This window comes from Callithrix jacchus, chromosome 17, assembly GCF_049354715.1.
Source record: "Callithrix jacchus isolate 240 chromosome 17, calJac240_pri, whole genome shotgun sequence".
NCBI classification, from domain to species: Eukaryota; Metazoa; Chordata; class Mammalia; order Primates; family Cebidae; genus Callithrix; species Callithrix jacchus.
In genome coordinates, this window is record NC_133518.1 from 41,688,657 (window position 1) to 41,708,025 (window position 19,369).

A 19,369-nucleotide genomic window follows, 5' to 3' on the forward strand; every position below is an offset into this window, starting at 1 on the left:
CAACTAGAATTCATCTTTCCCAAGATAATTAGCATTAATATAGCTTTTCTCAATAACAGTTATTGCTCACAAAGAATTAGTTTTCCTCACTGGAACTATTATGGGTCACAATAATAATGTTTATTGAGCACTGTGGGCCAGATGTTAAATCATCTCATTTAAAAACCATAATAACCCTATGACTTATATACTATCCCATCTTCATCTAAAAGAGAAGAAAAGCTGAAGTTTAAAGAGACTTAGTAACTGCTACATGATGGCTAGAGTTGGGTTTTCATCCCAGGGCAACCTGACCCCAGAACTCCAGTCGACCTTCTGAAACTCAAGCCAATTTTACATAATAAAATATATTAAAGTTACACCTGAAACAACTACTACTCTTCTGAATACTCTTTTTCTTTTGTACACTAATCATTGGCATCCACATATTTAAGCATTTCTTAAGGAGCTCATTTTTTCACAATATTGTACATTTAAAATATACTGTGTACATGACAGCTTGCAAATGAGCAGCAAAGAAAGAACAGAAGTGAAATCTATTCTTTGCACTGAGTCTGTGTTTGCTCTAATTCTAGTTTCCAGTTTTGAAAGCACTTTTTTGTCTATTTTTTCTTCTTTTTCTTTGTACTGATAGTTTAATTATTTATTTTCTGATAAAACAATGAGCATTGTGACAATTTTACTGCAGTAAACATTCTTTGTCTGAGTCTAGGTTTCCTAGAAATTATAGTCTGAGGCAAAATGTACATTCTAAAGCTTTACTAGAGAGGTGCAAACCCAAGGGAACAGAAGAGAATGGGGCCAGGCCCATGAGGCAGGAAGGCAAGGAAGCAAAGAGAAGAAGTCTTATTATTGATCTGGCTTGCTTCCCTAGAAAGCACTATTGGTTGCTCTGTCTCCTGGAAGTTTCCATAGAGGCCACATGGAAACATTTCTTGGAAGAATCCTTTGGGAGGGAAGAAAAGGAATAATTTATCCATGGGTTAGCACCTATCCTCTGCCTCTCAGTAGTTAAAAATTTGCTTCACTGAGGCTGGGTGCTGTGGCTCACACCTGTAATCCCAGCACTGTGGGAGGTGGGCAGATCACTTGAGGCCAGCAGTTGGAGGCCAGCCTGGCCAACATGGCGAAACTCCGTCTCTACTAAAAATACAAAAATTATCTGGGCATAGTGGTGGCACCTGTAATCCCAGGTACTTGGGATGCCAAGACACAAGACTCTGAACCTCGGAGGCAGAGGTTGCAGTAAGCCAAGATCGTGCCACTGCACCCCAACCTGAGTGACAGAGTGAGACTGTGTCTCAAAAAAAAATTTTTTTGGGGGGAGTTCACTGGGTATTAACTTTTAGCATTGTTACCTGGCCTCTCGTAGGAGTCTCAGAACACAGGGTAAGTCAGTGAGGAGGCATAAGCTAGGGACAGTTCCTTTCTGCCTGCTGCCTGGAGTCTTGAAGCCCTATCAAGTCAGTGCGTCCCCAGTGGTCCTGCTGTGTCTTGCACCCGGTGACAGGGAGGACCCAGGGTAGGAGGGAAGAGGCCTGCGGTGTGAGACAGGACGTAGTGTGATCTTGGGCTGTGCCATGGAAGACCTGGGACACCTGGAGCAGCAGGCAATAGGCCCAGCTAGTTGAGCAGGAAGATGACTACAACAGCATGGCTTCTGCAGTGAGGGAGTTCTAAGAGCTTCTCCACAACAGTGACCAAAACCACCTCTCTGCCACTCAAAAGAAGGTGATTTTTTTGGAGGGTCATTCGTAGCAAAAAACCATAGCTGAGGATCAATAAGCTCGAACTGTCAGAACGTTTTCACCACATGTCTCCTGGTGCACACACAGGAGATTTTTCTTCTGTGATTATCTGTAAGTACAGTCTCTGCAAGTGCACACTTCCAAATAATAGCTTTAAATGGCTGCTTGTCACTAAGTTTGGATCTTTTCTTTTCTCATAAATATGTATAAAACTTATCTATCCATCCATAAATTCATCCTGGGGGAAAGTACCATTGAGTATCCCTATCACAATTGCCTCCTTGTTGAACTGGTAATAGACATTTCTTAGCAAACTCACAGGGAAACTAAAACTAAGAATTAAATGCTCAGAGATATTTTAAACTTGGAGAGACTATTTAAATACACGTTTACTTTTAAAATCAAAATTTCCATTGTTTCCAGGAGAGGGCACAAATTCATCTTATTCTTAGTGCTTTTCACCACCTTTCTTGACTTCACCCCACATGCACACACACACACACACACACACACACACACACACACAAACACACACACACAAACACAAACACACACACACACAAACATGAACACCCCAACTCATAGTTTATAAAATGACTGGTTATCTATTAGCCATTTTATGTAGCCATTTCAGAACCTATGCAAAGCAACTTTGAACAGACTCTTCATCCTGCTGCAAGATCCAGAATGTCAACTGGGGCTTCACGAGGTTCCCAAGTAGCGCTGGGTCCACTAGTGCTAAATCCATATGGCTTTAATTTACAGTCCAGTCCCTATATCATTTTTTCCAATTGCCTATGGCATTGGTAAACCAACAGCAATAATAGGAGACACATTTTCTATAGAGAATTTTAAAACAATAATAAAATGGACTAAAATCTGGTTTGATTTTACTATATTCACACATTGGCATTTCTACACAATGTGAAATACTCTCTCCCTCCCTGCTAAATCTTTTGTTGGTCTGCAAAAAATTTCTGTGGTTATTATTCAATTTTATAATACATAAAATCAGCAATGTCACTGCTTATCTCTTAAACACATTTTCTCCTTTAATAATAACTTCTAAGCAGGTGTTAACTCACAGAAGCCTTGACATAAATGGACTTATCTACAGGCTCTTGTTTGACAGTGAAGTTCTGGATGGTTCAGAATCATTCACATTTGTGCTTGCTTTGGGTACACTTCATGCTCCAACCCATATGGAACTATCTGCTTTTGCATTTAAACACTAGATTTGGAATAAGCAATGGCAGTAGAGCGATTGTGACAGAATTTGGGCTACCTCCATTCTCTCTCATTCAATTTAGCTCTCTCATAAAAACTCACTTGGTGCTTTTATTCATAATTAAAATTTAATAAAGCAGTGTAAACCAAAAGGTGTAATCTTTTTTTTGGTAACTGCAAGTTTATTTCACACGTGCAATATTTTACCTTTGAATAATATCTTTAAAAATTGAAATTGATGTCTTCTTTATTGTTTTTTTTCTTATGCAATTACCATTGTGCTGTAATGTTATTCTTTTTACAGCGGTGTAATATGTAGGTATATGACTTTTTTCTTTTGTTTGAAAAACATTAATGTAATTAAAAGTGTTAGTCCATTACTTCCTCCTTTTTTGATACTATATAATGTATTTTATTATTTTAGTTTTCATTTTTGTTGGCATTATTACATGTACAAAGTTCAATAAAATAAAAATTTCCCCATATTTCTTTTCAGTCCATTTTTATTTTTATTCATTTCATTATTACTACCAAAAATAATGCTGTATGGAGTAGTGGGGTATTTAAAAATGATCTGCTCCATACACCAGCCACACAAGTCACACCCTGCTTTCTTGCAGATCCTCAGGAGAGCTGCCCTGCCTGAGAATACTGCCCCCTGCTGCTTGGTGTGAATTCACCCATGAGGCTTATAAACCGAGAATTAACCCTCACTCTACCTTAAACTCACTCTTTTATTCAGAGAGATATGTCTAACTACAGTGTCAGCTTCGTCTTGATTCACATAGATCCCCAGAAACACAGTGAGCAATCAACACATTTTTGTTGAATGAAAGAAGAAATGTGATGTTACTCTGCACATATTGGAGAGTATTTGTATCCAAGTGTGGGTGTTTACAGCACAAAATAGGAGGTCTGTCAAGAGTGAACATCACATATTTTACTTTTCTTGCACCCCTCTCCCCACTCCCCAGCTGTGTCAGAGACTCTACAGACAATTTGCAGACTAACTAACAAATTGACTTAGAAGGTCAGGACTCAAAATGCTATTCCAAAAATATTAAGAATGGCCAAGAAGTTAAAATTCAATCAAATAAAAATCCCATTTTAATCTTTTATTAGCATACTAGTTTTTTGTATGGGAGAGGAGAGGTTACTCATTCAAAAATAAAATTCTCAACTTATTACAAGATACTGTAACTGATACTAATCTTTGCCAACTGTTAATAACTTCTTTATCATTCATATAATCTAATATATATTAGAATTACAAAACATAATTACCATTATATTTGAAGTAGGAAAGGTGGGGGAAATGTCGCTTTTAAAGACTGTGAGCAACTCACCTAAGATAGCCTTTCAAAGATATAAAACATTAAAGAGCCAAAAGCTTACACAGCCTGAGTGTGTAAATAAAGAAGGCAGAGCCCATAGAGTATAGACTTGTCGAGTCTCACAGCGTGAGGGTACAGCCAGGACCAGAAGCCTGCAATCCCAACTTCCACCCCAGTCTCTCAACTTACATGGCACTGCTTCCAATGTAGAAGAAAATGACTCTATTTGTGTTTGTTGTATCACATTGTTTGAAGTATTTAAGATACATGCTTTAGATATCATTATACTAGCAGATAACAATATAGTGAGTAATAAGAATTTGAAGATGACTTATAGAATCACTGATTATAACACATACATTAACAAGAGAGAATGAATAAATATTCATTCTCTACCAAGCCCATGGCACATGGCTATTCTCTACAGGACTACTGAATGAATAAATAATAGCACGTACTTACATAACACTCACCATAAGCCAGTCTGGTCTAAGTGCTTTACATTCATAAAGACATTTAATCTTCACAACAACTCTATGAATATCTGTTATTATCACCATCCCCATTTTACAGATAAGGAAATTCAGGCACAGAGAACTTCACCAAGATCAGGCAGCCGGCAAGCAGAACTCTACTACTTTGGTCATCTGACTCCATGGGCTATGCAAACTATAATCTACCTCCCATCTTAAGGAACAGAAATGTAGGAAAAGGTGAACGGTAATGCAGATTTAAACAACAGTTAATGACGACTATAATGTCCACAAGGCAATATCCAAGAAGCAAGTGAATGGTATCAGTCAGAGCTCTTTGAGTGCAAGCACCAGAAACTAAATGTGAAATTGCTTAAGTTATCTCAAAAGCTATTTATTTGCTGGCATTCATAGACGGCATTAGGGGCTGAATTTTGCCCCCCCCCCAAAATTCCGTGTTGAAGTCCTAACTCCCAGTACCTCCAAATATAACTATATGTGGGCATAGGGCCTTTAAAGAGCTAACTGGGGTAAACTGAGGTCATTTGGATAGATCCCTATGTTATCTAACTGGTGTCCCTATGAGAAAGCGAGATAGGAACAAAAACACACAGGGAAGGCCATGTGAAGATGCAGAGAAGAGGGCTACATGCAAGCAAGAAGAGAGTTCCCAGAGTGAAACCAACCCCCACAACACCTGGATCTCAGACTTCTAGTCTCCAAAGTCAAGAGGAATTAAATTCCCATTTTTAGCCACCCAGTCTGTGATAATTTGTTAATGCAGCCCGAGCAGAGTAAAATAAATGAATGCTGGGTATTTCACAGAATTAAAGAGTTACAGAAAACAGTTGGAGCCAGGATTCTCGAGGACTAGAACAAGGAACTCAACACCTGCAGGATACACACACCATCCTCCCCACACTTCCAGCTTCAGGATTTAAAAATGCCAAGGATGGCCTCAGTTGATCCAGTTGAGGTCACATGCTCAGCCCTAAGCCAATTATTTAATTCTCCTGTTTCAATGAGGCATCTCCACCATCCTTGGCTGATCTGTGTCCCCCTGCCTCTTGTGGTTCGGTTTCCCTAGAGAGTAAACCTGGCTTCTGCTAGGACAGGAGAGAGGCTGCTGAGAGATGAGGAAGGAATCCAGAGGTCTGACTACTTTCTCCAAAGACTTTCCATAAACCTCCTGTTTTCAGCTCTGCCTCTTACCTTTTCTTTCAGAAGAATCTGGTGCCTCCAATTCTGGGGCCTTTCTGGGGTGCTGTGCCATGAACTACCTTCCTTCTTAAGCTCGCCATCTGCTGATACTCGAGTTTCAGCCCCTATCCATGTTCACTTCCAAAAATGAGATGACATGGACTTTTTACCTATCCCTTCTGTCTTGTGGACTTGGGCCCTTTTTAGCTTTTTTGCTGTCATTTTAGTAGCATTTTGAAAGAGATCAAAGAAAAACACAGGTTTTTAAACGGCAATGTTTAACCACAAGTCTATTTTGGGGATTTTCAGATAATCCTCTGGGAAGGTGCCACAGTGGCTTCCTTCTGGCTTGGGAAGGTGGCAGTAGTGCAGAGGACAGAGAGGAGAAGCAGACTAGGAAGAGAAGAGTAGGCAGGCTCTGGCCTCTGCCCCTATATCAAGCAGAAAATCTCTGCTTTTTATGTTTTATATACTGGCCTTCTAAAATTTCATTTGAAGAAAGAGACTTTAACTAAAAATAGAAAATCTTAAAACCACTGTGCAATACCAGGCTGCCTCCTACATATTTTAAAGAGCTTAAGTAATGGTGTACATACTCTTTTGTATTCTGGTTTTTTTTCCATTAGATTGTGTTATAAACATGTTTCCATATTTCTTGGCTTTTTTATCAGTTTCTTAACCCAGTACCTGGCACATGAGGGGCCCTTAGTAAACAGTGATTGATTAAATCAATGAATTATATTTAACAGCTGCTTCTAATTTATTTGTAATTGTAGAGAATGACCTGTCTCATTCATTCTTTTATTCACCCAACACATATTTATTCAATACCTATTATATGCCAAGCATTGCTGGATGGTGCTGAGAATACAAGAATGAAAAAAGCAGACTGTCCTTTCCACCCAGAGCTAACAGTCTAAAGGGGGAATCTGAGAAGTGAGTTGACAATCACAATACATAAGTATAGAAGCTCTGGAAAACAAAAAGTGCCTACAGGAGCGCATCATAGGGGTCCCTAATGCAGACTTCAAAGTTGGGGAAGGCTCCCTGGAGGAAAAGACTTAAGGTGAATCCTAAAAAACTAACAAGACAGTTTCTGGTTCAGCACATAAGAAATTTGGAAGTTACCACTCTGTCCTAACGAGTAAAAAGCTGAACAAACTGAAAAATCAAATTACCCAGGCATGGTGGTGCACACCTGTGGTCCCAGCTACTCAGGAGGCTGAGGCATGAGAATCGCTTGAGCCTGGGAGGCGGAGGTTGTAGTGAGCCGAGATCGCGCCATTGCACTCCAGTCTGGGTGACAGAGCAAGACTCTCTCTTAAAGAAAAAAAAAAAAGCCAGTGAAAAATCAACAACTCTTCTTAGCTCTATAAGAGAATTGATGGCACAGGGCAAATTGCTTCCCTCAAAATTGGGGAGACCAGCAGGCAAATACAGAGAATCACAACTCCCAGAGCAGAAACCTCCATGGGAACCAGTGCTGGGGTAGAAAAGTCTGAAATTGTAATTTGAATTGCTGGAGCCAATTCTGAGAGGTGTGAACAAGTCTGAGAGATAAAAACTCCAGGGGAGTTTTTTCCATAGGGAGGTGAGTTTTACCTCCAGGGGTACTACCAGGTCTCACAGGGGAAAAATTCCCTCCTGCTTCTAGCAGTGGGAGGTGAAAAAGAGCCATTTTGAAATATGCTAGAGCATTATGTTCTTAAAAAGGTCTGTCCTCAGGAGAAACTATTTAGCCAGACCGTGACCTGCTGGGGTTTCATCAGAGCATAACTGACATAAGGGAAGAGAAATATCCAACTCAAGTGCATTCCAGCCATCCTGTCCTACCTAAGGTAAGGTGGGGGAAGGGACTTAGAGGAACATTAAGCTTACAATCCAGAGTAACGGGCTCATTGAGAAAGACTTGAGACCTCATGATGGGTCTAGAGAACACTTCCCCTTCCTGCAGATCTTACCACCACACTACTAAAGGTCTATTGACAGCAGTTTCTTTTACCCAGGACGCATATCGTATCCTGCTACCCAAAAAAAGGGGAAAAAAATTACAAGACCTACAAAACAGCAGAAAATTCCCACAGTCTGAAGAGACAGAACAAGTATCAGAACCAGACTCAGATATGGCAAAAATGTTGAAATTATCAAACCAGAAAGTTAAAACCACTATGATTAATGTGCTCAGGTTTTAATGGATAAAGTGGACAACATGCAAGGATAGATGAGCAAGGTAAGCAGAGTAATGGAAATTCTAAGAAAGTACCAAAAAGAAATGCTACAGATCAAAAACATTGTAACAGAAATGAAAAATGTAGGCGAGATATGGTGACTCATGCCTGTAATCCCAGCACTTTGGGAGGCCAAAGCAGGCAGATCACATGAGCCTAGGAGTTCAAGACCAATTTGGGCAACATGGCAAAACTCCATCTCTATAAAAAATACAAAAATCAGCAGGGCGTGGTGGCATACCTGTAGTCCCAGCTACTTGAGAGGCAAAGAAAGGAGGATCACTTGAGGCTGGGAGGTTGAGGTTGCAGTGAGCCATGTTTGTTTGCCTCACTGCACTCCTGCCTGTCTCAAAAATAATAATAATAATAAAGAAATGAAAAATGTCTTTGATGGGCTTATTAGTAGAATGAACATGGCTGAGAAAAGAATCTCTGAGCATCGGGATATCTCAGCAAAAAACTCCCAAACTAATAAGCACAGAGGAAAAAAAGACTTAAACACATACACACGCAAAGAATCTCTAAGAACTCTGAAACAATCACAAATGGTATAACATATGTGTAATGGGACTATCAGAAGGAAAAGAAAGAAAGTAACAGAAGAAATATTTGATACAATAAGGACTAAGAATTTCCCAAAATTAATGTCAGACACCAAACCACAAATCCAGGCATCTTAAACAACACCAAGCATGATAAATGCCAGAAAAACTACACCTAGTTTTATTACTCTCAAAGTACAGAAAATCAATATAAAGAGAAACTTCTAAAAGAAGACAGAGAAAAAACACCTTTCCTATAGAAGAGCAAAGATAAGAATTACATCTGAATTCTCCTCAGAAATCATGTAAGCAAGAAGAAAGTGGAATTAAATATATAAATTATTGAGAGAAAAAAATGCACCAACCTAGCATTCTGTACTATGCAAAATTATCCTCCAAAAATGAAAGGGAAATAAACACTTTCTCATATGAACAAACATTAAGGAAATTTGTTGCCAGCAGACCTGCCTTACAAGAAATGTTAAAAGAAGTTCTTCAGAGGGAGAGAAAATGATATAATATAGACAGAAACTCAAATCTACATAAAGAAAGAAATAACATAAAGGAAGAATTAGTAAAACTAAAACTTTAATTTTTCTTATTTTTAATTGATCTAACAAATAATGGTTTACTCAAAATAATAATAGCTGCACTGTATTAGATATGTATCCTTATATGTGAATATATTTTTATATATATTTTCTTATATATGCTTGTATATAACTGAAATAAATGACAGCAATGATACAAGGGATACAAGGGAAGAATTGGGGTTATTTTGTTATAAGATATCATACTATCTGTGAAGCAATGTAGTATTGTTTGTAAGTAGACTTGCATTATTTATAAATAGATATTTCAAACTCTAGAGCAACTACTAAAAACAGTTTTTAAAAAGTACAACTAATTTGCTAAGGAGAAAAAAATGAAATGATACAATTCTCAGTTAAACCACAAGAGTCAGAGTAAGAGTGGAAAACATAGGAACAAAGAACAAGGGCAACAAATAAAAAATAATAACAAACATCATAGATATTAATCTAACTATATCAATAATCACTTTGAACATCAATGGTCTAATTGCAACATTTAAAAGACAGAGAGGAAGGGCATAATAGCTCATGCCTAGAATCCAAGAACTTTGGGAGGCTGAGGCAGGAGGATTGCTTAGGCCAAGAGTTTGAGATCAGCCTAGACAACATAGTGAGACCGCATCTGTACACAAAAAACATTTTTTAAATTAGCCAAGCATCATGATGCATGCCTGTAGTCCTAGTTATTCAGGAGGCTGAGGCAGAAGGATTACTTGAGCTTAGGAGTTTTAGGCTGCAGTGAGCTGTAATTGTGCCACTGCAACCCAGCCTGGGCAACAGAATGAGGCCCTATCTCTTAAATAACGACATAAATTAAAAAACACTAAAAACAGACATTATCAGAGTGGATCAAAAAAAAAAAAAAAGACCAAACTATATGTTATCTACAGTAAACCCACTTTAAATAAAATATACATATAGGTTAAAAGTAAATAGATGGAGAATAATATATCATCTAATCAAAGAAAGCAGAAGCAGTTATATTAATTTTAGAGCAGACTTCTGAGCAAGAAGAGTTATCAGGAATAAAGAGAGGCATTACAGCCCAGGCGTGGTGGCTCATACCTGTAATCCCATCACTTTGGGAGGCTAAGGTGAGTGAATCACTTGAGCTCAGGAAACCAACCTGGGCAACATGGTGAAACCCCATCTCTACTAAAATATACAGAAAATTAGCTGGGCATAATGGTGTGTGCCTGTAGTCCCAGCTACTCAGGAGGCTGGGGTGGGAGGATCATTTAAGCCTGAAGGGGCAGAGGTTGCAGTGAACCGTGATCATGCCTGGGTGACAGAGGAAAACCCTGTCTCAAAAAAAAAAAAAAAAAAAAGTGGCATTACATAATGATAAAGGGCTTAATTCTCCAAGAATATACAATAATCTTTAATGTATATGCACCTAATGACAGAGCATTAAAATACATGAGGCAAAAACTGATAGAACTGCAAGGAGTAATAGACGAATTCACTGTTGTAATTGGGGACTTTAACACCCTTTTATTAAAAATGGGTAGCTCCAGGAGGCAGCAAATCAGTGCAGACATAATTGAACTCAATAACACCATCAATCAACTAGATATAATGAACATTTAAAGACTACTTTATCAAATAGTAGCAGAACACACAATCTTCTCAAGCTCCCATGGAACATTCACATGGATAGAAAACATTCTGGGCCATAAAACACATCATAACAAATTTTTCAAAAAGATAGAAATCCCAACACTTTGGGAGGCTGAGGTGAGTGGGTCACTTGAGGTCAGGAATTTGAGACCAGCTTGGCCAACATGGTAAAACCCCATCTCCACTAAAAATACAAAATGAGCCAGGTGTGGTGGTGGGCGCCTGTAGTCCCAACTACTCAGGAGGCTGAGACAGGAGAATCACTTGAACCCAGGAGGTGGAGATTGCAGTGAACTGAGATCACGCCACTGCATTCCAGCCTGGGTGGCAGAGTGAGACTATCTCAAAAAAAAAAAAAAAAAAAAAAAAGAAATCATACAATATCTGTCCTCAGATCACAACAAAATTAACCTGGAAACGTCGGAATTAACCTGGAAAACAGAAAGATAGCTGCAAAGTCCCAAAATATGTGGGAGATTAAACAACATATTTGTAAATAACACATAGATCAAAAAAAGAAATCTCAGGCCGGGCACGGTGGCTCATGCCTGTAATCCCAGCACTTTGGGAGGCTGAGTCGGGTGGATCACCTGAAGTCAGGAATTTGAGACCAGCATGGCCAACATGGCAAAACCCTGTCTCTATTAAAAATATAAAAATTAGCCAGGTGTGGTGGTGCATGCCTGTATTCCCAGCTAGTCGGGAGGCTGAGGCATGAGAACCACTTGACCTCAGAAGGCTATTGTGCCATTGCACCCCAGCCTGGGTGACAAGAGTGAAATGCTGCCTAAAAAAAAAAAAAAGAAATAATAAGAAAATAAATAAATAAATCTCATGATTTAAAAATTTTTAAATATTTTGAACTAAATGAAAATGAAAATACAACTTATCAAAAGGAAAATTTGTGAGAAGCTGCAAAGGCAGTGACTAAGAGAAATTTATTGCACTGGATGGCTATATCAGAAAAAAAGAAGGACCTAAAATCATTAATCTTAGCTTCTACCTTAGGGAACTATAAAGGGAAAACAAATAAAATCCAGAATAAGCAAAACAAAAGAAATAATAAAAATTAGAGAAGAAATCAATGAAATTGAAAATAGGAAATCAGTAGAGAAAATCAATGAAACAAAAAGCCAGTTCTTTGCAAAAATCAATAAAATTGATAAGCCTCTAGCCAAGCTAAAAGAAAGAGAAAGAAGACACAAATTACTAATATCAGGAATTAAAGAGAGGACATCACTATAGCTTTCATGGACATTAGAAGAATTAAAAGAATACGATGAACAACTCTATGTTTGCAAGTTTGATAACCTAGATGAGATGAACCAATTCCTTGAAAGACACAATATGCCACAAGAAGAAATAGACAATCTGAATAGAACTATATCTATTAAGAAATTGAAGCAAAAATTAATAAACTTCCAAAATAGAAACCATCAGGCCTAGATAAGTTTACTGGTGAATTCTATCAAACACTTAAGGAACAAATTATACGAATCCTTTTAAATTTCTTTCAGGAGACGGAGCAGAGGGAATACTTCTGAACTTACGATATGAGGCTAACCTTATCCTAATACCAAAACCAGACAAAGATATCATAAGAAATGAAAACATAGGCTAGGCATGGTGGCTTACACCTGTAATCCCAGCACTTTGGGAGACCAAGGTAGGCAGATCACCTGAGGTCAGGAGTTCAAGACCAGCCTGGCCAACATGGCAAAATCCCATCTCTACTAACAATAGAGAAATTAGCTGGGCAGGTAGCACGCGCCTGTAATCCCAGCTACTTGGGAGGCTGAGACAGGAGAATCACTTGAACCTGGGAGGCGGAGGTTACAGTGAGCTGAGATGGCACTACTGCACTCCAGGGTGACAGAGCAAGACTCCATCTCAGGAAAAAAAAAAAAAAAAGAAAACTATAGACCAATATCGCTCATGAACATAGATGCATAAAACCTCAACAAAATATTAGCAAATTGAATCCAACAATATGTAAAAGATTTACACAATACAACCAAGCAGAATTTATCCAGGTAGGCAAGGCTGGCTCAACATTTGAAAATCAATTAACCCATTTATGCCTGCGGTTACAATTTTTTGAATTTTTGCAATCAGATCTTAGAGATGACCTTGAGCAGTAGGATAAAAATAACTCCCACATGATTAGCATTCCAATAATGGAACACTAGACATAAATAGGATTGTAATACACCACATCAACAGGCCAATTTTAAAAATCAAAAAATCATATAAATTGATGCAGAAAAGCATTTAACAAATCTAATACCCACTTATGGCAAACTAGGACTAGAAAGAGAATTTCCTCAACTTAATAAAGATTGTCTATAAAAAACACACAGCTGATATCATACTTGATTATGAGGAACTTGATACATTCCCACTAAGATCAGGAAATAGGCAAGAATATCCCCTCTCATGTCTGCTTTTAACAACATACTGGAAGTCCTAACTAATGCAATAAGATAAGAATATGATATAAAATGTATACAGATTAGCAAGGTAGAAATAAAACTGTGCCAGATAACATGATTATCTATCAAGCTCTTTCTACACCTGTCTATGTAGAAAACTCAAAAAAATTGACAAAGAAAACCCTCCTAGAACTAGTAATGGATTATAGAAAGGTTTAGGATACAAAGTGAATATACAAATGTCAATGAATTTCCTATGTAAGCAATGAACAAGTAAAATTTGAAATTAAAAACATAATACCATTACATTAGTGCCCCCAAATATGAAATATAAAATACTTAGGTATAAATCTAATGAAATGAGAAAAACTAAAACTCTGATTAAAGAAGTAAAATACTAACTAAATAAATGGAGAGGTATTTCATATTTATGAATAGAATGACTCAATATTGTCAAGATGCCAGTTCTTCCCAAGTTGATTTATAGATTCAATGAAATGACAATCAAAACTCCAGCAAATTATTTTGTGGATATCAACAAACTGATTCTAAAGGCAAAAGACATAAAAGAGCCAACAGAGTATTAAAGGAAAAGAACAAAATTGGAGGACTGACCCTATTCAACTTCAAGACTTACTACAAAGCTACAGTAATCAAGACAACGTGGTGTTGGTGAAAGGACAAATAGGTCAGCGGAATAGAGTAGAGAACCCACAAATGGAGTCACATAAATATAGTCAACTGATCTTTGACAAAGGAGCAAAGGCAATACAATAGAGAAAGACAGTCTTTTCAACAAATGTTGCTGGAACAACTGGACATTCACAGGCCAGAAAGTGAATCTAGACACAGAGCTTATACCCGTCATGAAAATAAACTCAAAATGGATCACAGACCTAAATGTGAAACACCAAGTTTTAATACTCCTAGAATAAAATGTAAGAGAAAATTTGGATGACCTTGGATTTGGCATTGACTTTTTAGATATGAAACAAAAGGCACCGTCTATGAGAGAAACAACTGATAAGGTGGACTTCAGTAAAATAAAATTTTCCTGCTCTAACAAGTGACACACTGGAAGAAAATATTTGCAAAAGCCGTCTCTGATAAACGACTGTTACCCAAAATGTACAAAAAGCTCTTAAAACTCAACAATAGGAAAATTAAGAACCCAATTAAAAAATGGACCAAAGATCTTAACACACACCTCACCAAAGAAGACATGTGGATGGCACTTAACCATACAAAAAGATACTCCACATCATATGTCATCAAGAAAACGAAAATCAAAACAATGAGATACCACCACACACCTGTTAGAATAGCCAAAATCCAGACACTCACATCAAATGCTGGAATGGATGTGAAGCAACAGGAACTCTCACTCATTCCTGGTGGGAATAAAATGGTGTAGCCACTTTGGAAGGCAATTTGTCAATTTCTTACAAAACCAACCATACCCTTTGATCCAGCAATAACACTCCTTGGTATTTACCCAAAGGAATTGAAAACTTATATCCACACAAAAACCTGTACATTAAGATTTATAGGAGCTTTATTCATAATTGCCAAAACTTGGAAGCAATGAAGATGGCCTTCAGTAAGCAAATGGATAGGTAAACTGATACTTCCAGATAACAAAACATTATTTAACATCTAAAAAAAAAAAAACGAGCTATCAAACCATGAAAACACATGAAGTAAACTCAGATGATTATTATTCAGTGATAAAAGCCAATCTGAAAAGGCTATTCTGTATGATTCTAACTATATGACATTCTGATAAAGGCAAAACTATGGAGACAATAAAAAGATCAGTGTTTGCCAGGAATTAGAGGGCAGGAAGAGATGAATAGGCTGAACACGGAAGCTCTTTAGGGTAGTGAAGTCACTCTGTATAATACTGTAATAGTGGATCATGTCATTATAAATGTAAACAATTCTATAGAATGTATAGCACCAAGAGTAAGCCCTAATGTAAACAATGGACTATGAGTGATAATGATGTGTCAATGCAGGTTCATCAGTGATAACAAATGTACGTTGATAAAGGGGAAGGCTATGCCTATAGTGGGGAAGGAGGTATGTGGGAAGTCTCTGTATCTTCTGCTCACCTTTGCTGTGAATACAACACTATTCTAAAATATAAAGTCTGTTAAAAAATGTAAAAATAAACAGGACATATTGGCTGTGGAAGGGAAGACAAATGTCCCATACAGAGGGAGCAGAGGGAGCAGCATGTGCATGGGCTGGGGACAGAGGAGGTTGTGTGGCACATTCAAGAACCTGGAGGAGATTCAGGATGACTAGAGGGTAGAGTGCACAAGGGTGACAATCCAGATCTAAGCTGGATAAGCATTCCAGGCAGGAGCCAGGGAATGAAAGCTCTTGTGAGTCCCTATGTTTGGCCTCCATTCTGAGGGAATAGGAAACCACTAAGCAATCTTAGGATAAAACTTGCTTGTCTTTTCAGGCCTGGATCCTGTAGAACCTGTAAGCCATGAGGAGTCTGCAACTCACCCCATGAGTAATGATTTTAAGTAAGGAGATTATATGATCATATTTGCATTTAAAAACAACAGTGGCTGGATTACAGTGTAAGAATAGATGGAGAGGAAAAGGCAAGACTGACTGTAAGGAAGACCACTTAGGGCTAGCAGAGAATATAAGATAATGACAGTGAGGATGAAGAGAAGTAGATGGTTTCAAGAAACAGACACAGGCAATAAGCCTTGCTGGCTGGGAATGAGGGAGAATAGAGGCTTTAATGACGTTTAACTTCTGGCTTAGACAGTGGCTGGCAATTTATTAATATAGAGATCAGGCCGGGTGCGGTGGCTCAAGCCTGTAATCCCAGCACTTTGGGAGGCCAAGGCGGGTGGATCACAAGGTCAAGAGATCGAGACCATCCTGGTCAACATGGTGAAACCCCGTCTCTACTAAAAATACAAAAAATTAGCTGGGCATGGTGGTGCGTGACTGTAATCCAGCTACTCAGGAGGCTGAGGCAGGAGAATTGCTTGAACCCAGGAGGCGGAGGTTGCGGTGGGCCGAGATCGCACCATTGCACTCCAGCCTGGGTAACAAGAGTGAAACTCTGTCTCAAAAAATAAAAAACAAAAAAGATAGAGACCACAGGATGGGGGCCCACAATGAGTTTAGTTGTACACATTGGGGTTCAGGTACCTGGGGGACATCCAAGCAGAGGAGGAAATATGGTTCAGAAGCCCAGAAGCCCAGGAGACAGGACAGGGCTGCAGATGAGGATCTGGGCATCCTCAGCACAGAAGTGGTGGATGAAGAGGAGCCACTAGATCTCTCAGGGAGAGATGATGAGGAGGAATGTGGTTAGATCTCCAAGGCATGTTGATAGTTAAGGATGGGCAGAGGAAGAAAAGCCTGCCAAGGAAATGAGAAAGAGCAGCCAGAGGTGTTGGATGAAATAAGGAGAGAGAGTCAATGTGTCAACATGGTATGGACTGCAAAGAGGCAACAAGATCATTGATGGGCTTGATGAACCAGTTCCAAGTAGAATGACGCAATGGAAGCCAGGTTGCTGTGGATGTAGAAGCATTCAAATTTCAGAAAAAGCATCTAGGCAAGATTTTTAAGAAGTATAGCTGAAAGGAAAAGAGAAAATAAGGGGTAGCTGGGGGGCAGGCAGCAAGCAAAAGAGACATGAGCTCATTTGGATGCTCCCAGTGGCTCCCTAGCACCAGGTATATAAAAACAAAGAAGGCCAGCTGATATGGTTTGGCTGTGTCCCCACCCAGATCTCATCTTGAATTGTAATCCCCTTAATCCCTATGTGTTGTGGGAGGGACCTGGTGGGAGGTAATTGAATCATGGCGGCAGTTTTCCCCATGCTGGTCTCATGATAGTGAGTGAGTTCTCATGAGATCTGATGGCTTTATAAGCATCTGGCATTTCCCCTGCTGGCACTCATTTTCTCTTCTGCTGCCCTATGAAGAGGTGCCTTCCTCCAGGATTGTAAGTTTCCTGAGCTCTCCCAAACTATGCATAACTGTGAGTCAATTAAATCTCTTTTCTTTCTAAATTACCCAGTCTCGGGTGTTTCTTCACAGCAGTGTGAGAACGGACTAATACACCAGGCATGGTGGCTTACACCTATAATCCCAGCATTTTGGGAGGCCAAGGCAGGTGGATCAGTTGAGCTCAGGAGTTTGAGACCAGCCTGGGCAACACGGCAAAACTGCATGCCTACAAAAAACTACGAAAAATTAGCCAGATGTAGTGGTGCACGCCTGTAGTTCCAGCTACCTGGGAGGCTGGTGGGAGGATCACTTGAGAATAGGAGGTTGAGGCTACAGTGAGCCATGATTGCACCACTGCCCTTCAGCCTGGACAACAGAGCGAGGCCTTGTCTCAAAAATAAAAATGAAAAACAAAATAAAGACACACACACAAAAAAAAAACAAGGCAAAGTCAACAAAACTCTCCAGTCTATCACTATTCAAGGCCCTCCAAAGTTCAACTCCAACCAGCTTCATTTCTGCTATGGTCTGAATGTTTGCATTTCCCCAAAAATTCCTATGTTGAAATCCTAATCCCCAAAATGATGATATTAGGAAATATGGCCTTTGGGAGGTATAATTAGGTCATGAGGGTAGAGCCCTCATGAATGGGAATAGCGCCCTTATAAAGGAAGTCCCTTTGGCCCCTTCCACCCTGTCAGGACACAGTAAGAATGATGGCTGTGAACCAGTACGTGGGTCCTCTCCAGACACTGAGCCTTCCAGCACCTTGATGCTGGACTTCCAAGTCTCTAAAACTGGCAGAAATCAGTTTCTGTTGTTTATAATCTATCTAGTCTGTGGTATTTTGTTACAGCAGTCCAAACAAAATAAGACAATTTCCTTCTATTCTTCACTTCCCTAGCCCCATGCTTCAGCCAAATAGGTTAATTACTGTTCCCCACATAAACTAGAGACTTCACTATCTTCATTTCTAGGTTGGTGTTGTTTCCTCCACCTGAAATGGCCATCATTAAGCCCTGATATAACCCTTCCATCTGCAATGGCCTTCTCTGGCTTTGGGAACCTCAGAAGACTCCATACTGAGAATCTCTAGCACTCATTGTTTGTGCCACTCTAATGTTCTTCCTCATCTTCTGTATCTAAGTTATTTGGATCTTACTCATATGCCCTTATTTCACTTTAAATTTCTTGGAGATGTAGGTTATAGCTTACCTAACATTTTGTAAGCTCTTGTTATGAAGTAAGGGTTCAATAAATGTGAATGAATAAGTGAATTAACAAAGGGGTCAATTTTAAAAGTTAATATTTAGGATATAATAAAATCTATTTTTAAAAAATTCAAATACAGAGAGATATAAGGGAGGGCTAAGGGCTGGGGCAGGAGGCAGTGGGGAATTTCTATCCTTTGATGTAGGTCAAAGGATAGAAAGTAGCAGATACGTAGGCTGAACAAGTCTGGGGATGTAACATGCAGGTGAGGACTGTAGTTAATAATATTGTATTGTATTTAGGGTTTTTGCTGAAAGAGTAAATGTAGGTGATCTTGCCATACACAAAAAAATGGGTAATTACCTGAGATGATGGATATGTCCATATTCTTGACTATAGTAACCATTTCATGATGTATATGCATAGCAAAACATGTACACCTTAAATATATACAATAAAAAATTACAAAGTATCAATTAACATGGATTATGGATGTGTTTCTTATCGTACACAGTTGATGCCTGAGCAAGAAGTAACCCTCACTCCAATCCTGTTCTGGGCCCCAGCATTCTTACTAAATAGTAACTCCCCATGGAATGACACACACACATATTGTGTGCCAAGTAGATAATCTGATTTACCCTTGAGTCCAATGAGGTGGCTACTTTCATTACCCCATTTTATAGATGAGGAAATTATGGCTCAGAGAAGTTAAGCAAGCCCAAGGTCACACAGCTAGTGAATGGTTGAACCAAGGCTCCAAGC

The 19,369-nt window shown here is 38.9% G+C and overlaps 1 long non-coding RNA gene across 4 annotated transcripts in view; it reads right to left on the reverse strand.

Moving 5' to 3' along the window:
- The window catches only part of LOC103788800 (uncharacterized), a 57,809-nt gene that overhangs the window by 16,912 nt on the left and 21,528 nt on the right, over positions 1–19,369 (reverse strand). Inside the window, exon 5 of one of the 4 annotated variants that reach the window (XR_008477493.2) lies at positions 7,161–7,302. The exons of the other annotated variants lie outside the window; for them this stretch is intronic. This is a non-coding gene — a long non-coding RNA (uncharacterized LOC103788800). The remainder of the gene's footprint in view (positions 1–7,160; positions 7,303–19,369) is intronic. 4 annotated transcript variants of the gene reach the window in all.